Source organism: Talpa occidentalis, unplaced genomic scaffold, assembly GCF_014898055.3.
Source record: "Talpa occidentalis isolate TD23 unplaced genomic scaffold, MPIMG_talOcc4v2.1 talOcc4.8, whole genome shotgun sequence".
NCBI lineage: Eukaryota > Metazoa > Chordata > Mammalia > Eulipotyphla > Talpidae > Talpa > Talpa occidentalis.
Window position 1 is genome coordinate 53,558,710 of NW_023605194.1, and position 4,866 is coordinate 53,563,575.

The following is a 4,866-nucleotide window of genomic DNA, read 5'->3' on the forward strand; positions in this document are numbered from 1 at the left end:
TTTAAAGAGGCACAAGTAATTTATTCTAAGTAAAGTTATGTTTATTTTATTGGCAGTGACACGCATAAGATCCTGAGAAATCCAGGAACAAAGTGTAATAATAATTTCAAAGACTCTTGTGAGACTGTGGAACAGAATTATCTGATGGTGATTGCAGTTTTGTCATTGGATTTTGCCAATGACACCATGAATTCCCAGAAGATAAGGGCTTCATTCCCTATGAATTCCCAGCAAAAAACATCTTTACCGTATTTTCACTTCTAATTACAAGAGTAACTCCTTTTTTTTCTTTTATTTTCAGGAGAGAGCGCAAACATAGTCCCCCATTACCACAAATTATGTAGTCGAGTTTCCCACTTTTGGGGAAATCGCAGGGGTCAATATGCCCAGAGTGCAATGCAGGAGCTTCACCCTGGGAAAATCACCTTCGTGAACGTGGTGTTTCCCCTGTCAGGTAAGTACAAGGGTAACTCTTGATCAGAGTATCATAATTTGAAAATATGTGAAAGCATAAAGGAAAAAAAAGAACTGCTTTCAATGCCAAACATCTATGATAGCTATTCGATATTTTGGTATATTTCATTCTAATATTTTCATATTCTTTTACAGACACACATTTTTTTTCCACATTGTAATGTCTGTGACCCAGATGTATCTTATAAATTAATGATGTATTAAAATAATCATTAAAAGTGTTTTACTCTTTGGTAAAGTTTATAAAATAATGGTAAATCTTAAAGTCAGTAATCATAGATTACGTTTATTTTAAATTTCATGAAATAAAGTATATATAGGCATGCACATGTGAAGCACTGATATTTAGGATTTATCATGGCTCATTACTATTTTGTATTCAAAGGTAAACCAATCAAAATCTTTAATTCTTTCAAAAGACATTAGAATACAACCCCAAGTTAGCTTTAAAATCTTCTTCTCAACCTTCCCTTATTCTTCCCACACCCCCATCCCACACTCTCCTTCACTTCTCCTTTGTTTAGCCTCTATCGTTTGTTTTTCTTGAAATCATTACTCTTTCTTTTTAAGATTTATTTATTTATACATACAAGAGCTGGGGTACAGGCCAGAGATGCAGGGGGTTGAGAGGATTCACCAGAGACAGAGTGGGGAACAGAACAGGCACACTGGCTGAATACACTGCTGAGGGGAGCAGTGGGAGTCAGGAGAGGTCTGCTGTGCCATGTGGGTTGCTCCCTGGCTGGCCTGGGATCAAACTAGTGCTGCAGAGGCTGCAGACTTCTTCATAGTGTGGTGCTTAACCCCTTGCGCCACCAGGGGGGCTCCAAAATCATTGCTCTTGAGAGTAAAACTGGCCAATTCTGATGTAGTTCCTTTCTCAGCAGGTCGGGGGAAAGGAAAACATTAACACACACACACACACACATATCTTCACCTAGGTTAAAGAAATGTTTAACTTCATGGAGTTTATCACTGTGCAGTATAAAAACAAAAGACACAGAAACTCTCCTTTGCACATATGGGTTTATATTTCCTTTAATTCTTACACTAACGCTTGGCTTATAATCAAAAAGCATAGCTTAAAGACTTTTTTTTTATATGTAATTCCTCATCTCAAGAAATTCAGGAGAATATATTACAGACTTCCTTTCCTCACTTATCCACACCTGAACTGAACCTACCCTTTGCTCCTTTGGAACCTTTGACAGATGTCACCTTTACGTACACAGTGTCTTGAAGGAGCTAATCAACTTTTATCAGGCTTGACTCATACTTCTTACCTTTTCCTAATGCTTTGTCAGAGGACTGTCTTTTGCTACAAAATGAAGGATGAGGTTTAAATGCTCAAAATGTTAATACAGAAATCTCTATTCATATGAAGGTATAAATGACCAATGTCATTTTCTTCCAAGGACAGTCTTGATGAAGGTAGGAACACATTGGAGAAAGAATGATAATGTAGAAAAGGAAAACTAAGGGGAAGCAAATAGACACATTTACTATTTCAGCCTTATGAGTCTCATCAAGTCAAGACTTAGATTATTAGTTCCCTGCTAAATGTGGCTGTTAATTTGACTAGGGATTTTATTTTTTAAAAATGGAAAATAGGGCTTCCCTGGTGGCGCAAGGGGTTAAGCACCGCACTATGAAGCAATCCACATTCCCAGCCTGCCAGAGAGAAACCCACATGGCACAGCAGACCTCTCTTATCTCTCCCGCTGCTCCCCTCAGCAGTGTGTTTCAGTCGGTCTGCCTGTTCTGTTCCCCGCTCTGTCTCTGGTGAATCCTCTCACTTCCAGCATCTCTGGCCTGAACCCCAGCTCTTGTATGCATAAGTAAATAAATCTTAAAAAAAAAATAGAAAACATTTGGGTTCCAAACTATGTAGAGACAAGCCTGAAATTTAGATTCAATGGAAAGATGGAGAATCTTCCCCACATCTGTTCCTCAAATTATAGTAGTCATACAGAAAATGCTCTGGATATCTTCTTCCTCCTCCCCATTCTTCACCTCTGTTTTCTTCAAATATTTTATTTACAAAAGAACAAGAGTGAGAGTGAGAGTAAGAGAGAGAAAGAGGGGGAGAGACTTAGTGTAGATAAACACTAAGCAAATCAGAGCTGAGACAAAATTCAAGCAAAAAAGGTGTCAGCAGGATATAGCGTAATTGCTCTGTACACAACAGCACATTCAGAAATAATAAACACTAAACATTCTTTAATGTCCCACAACATTCTCCCCCAAGCTTATTTATCCTGCTGAGCAACAGAAATTTGGCACCAAGCCCTGGGTGACTCCGTCTCTAAGGCAAAAACCAGTAGATGAGACAAGGAAAAAAATACCAAAGTCAAGGTTTGTGCTAGATACATTTCAATGACAAAATCAATGGTATTCTCCAGTAATTAGGGCTCTCAAACAGCCTTTCTTACATTGCTGTATCTGTAATAGCTCCCTAAATTTAATAAAAAATTATTATCCATGGAGTTGCATATAAGGAAAGAAATACCAGGTGTTTTCTATTTGAAGAGGTTGTTAGTGTAAATCTCCCTTTCCAAACTGATGTCTCGGAGAGTGCAGAAATGCGTCTAAAACAAGGGCTGTGGAAAAGTAACAGAGAAAGCTACTTTTGGGCTAGCTATCTGATAGGAATAAGCAGATAGATTTAACCAGTTAAGCATATAGATTTAACAAGAAAGTCATTAAGGCTCAATTGACCTGCATATTTCAGTTAGTTCTCCATGAGAAAAAAAAAAGACTTGGTCAGAGTTAATTGCAAGATGCAAAAGACCTAAGCATAATGTTTAGGTACATTTTAAGAAACCTGAATAAGACAAGGATAAGTAAAAAGGAGGAAATGAAACAGTTCATCATCCCCACCCTGTTATAAGCACTATAAACTTTTTGTGAATGGATCCATCGATTTATGGATTCATGACTTACTATGTGGTTGTCACATTTGAAGTAAACCTCTCATTTATGACTAGTAACCTGACCTGAAGAATCACAACCTTCTCTGTCACCTCCAAATTATCCCTTTTTTGTTGCCACTGCTGGTAAAACCAATCTCTTTGTCTTCACATTTTCCTCCCTTCCTCATCTAATCCTATTCAATAATCTGAAATAATTATAGAGTACATATTCCTGGCATGAGTATGTTGGTGGTGCAGGCATTCTTCCATTTAAAGAGGAAAACCAGGACCTCCCTGGTGGCAGAAGGGGTTAAGCCTCAGCTCTATGAAGCTATCTGCAGCCACTGCAGCACAAGTTTGATCCCTGTCTTGCAGACCTCTCTTGTCTTGCCTGCTGCTCCCCTCAGCAGTGTAGTTCAGTAGGTCCACCTGTTCTGCTCCACACTCAGCCTACACCCCAGCTCTCGTATGTATAAATAAATATTTTTTTTTTAAAAAAAGGAGGAAAACGACTACCCCTGTGGATGATCTGAACCCCTGAAGCTGAAGACACAGAAGATGCCAATAAAATAGCTGCCAGTCTTTCACTGCCTAGACCTGAACTGTGTGCCAGCAACAGAGCCTCAAACTAACATGACTACCTCCTTCCAAATTATTCTGACTTCCACATTCACTGTGAGCAGACTCTACCCACCAAGGACTGCTGAGCAACAAGAGATTGCCATCAAGTCCTGCTGAGCAACAAGAGGTTGCCATCTTTAAGGCAAAAAAGCAGTTTGGGCCAAGTTTACCTCATCCCTCAAATTCCATATTCATCTTTTCATAGCTACTCCAGTAACAGTGTCACCACTATAGCTATGTTGGAAAAACCTAATTGAATATGGTATATACTATAGCCCCTTACCATGTGGAGTTATGAAGTAGAACCTTAGATCAGAATGTCTTTAAGATAGTTTTCAGAAAGGTTGCTCTACTGCACATCCTCCCATAGACAGTAGAGCCAGCTTTAAAAACCAAGACTTTTAAAATTGTTTTAGCTTGGTGAGACAGAGCTAAGGTAAAAAGAGGTCAGAAAAACAGAAGAATGACGAGTTAGGTATGTTTACTTTTTTGTGGCTCTGCTAACAGCAGGGGCTATTTATGCCTGGACATTATGTGTGTTCCATTTGCCTGGTTTTTATTTAGAAAGACAAAAGAGAAAAATGACTTATGTGTGAAGCAAGACTGACCTTGGGAGTCTTACCATGATAAACATAGAATGATAGTGAGATCCTTATGGATCAAGGCCAGCATTGTGATGTTGGCCAAGTGATGGAACTTTCCTAAGCCTCAATTCCTCAATTAAAAAGCAGAGTGATAATAATAATAGCGCTCATGTCATATATTCAGAGTGAGACTTAAATACAAAAACTTAACATATAGTACTCAAACAATGTTAGGTGTTATTATTACTGTTAATTAGTGGGAATGATTTCCTGAA

General features: G+C 38.5%; 1 non-coding gene across 1 annotated transcript; it reads right to left on the reverse strand.

Annotated features, from left to right (window-relative positions):
* Window positions 1-298: 298 nt before the first annotated feature.
* On the reverse strand, window positions 299-462 carry LOC119234954 (U1 spliceosomal RNA). The gene has a single exon (XR_005122726.1). It is a non-coding gene; the product is annotated as a U1 spliceosomal RNA (small nuclear RNA).
* Window positions 463-4,866: the final 4,404 nt, after the last annotated feature.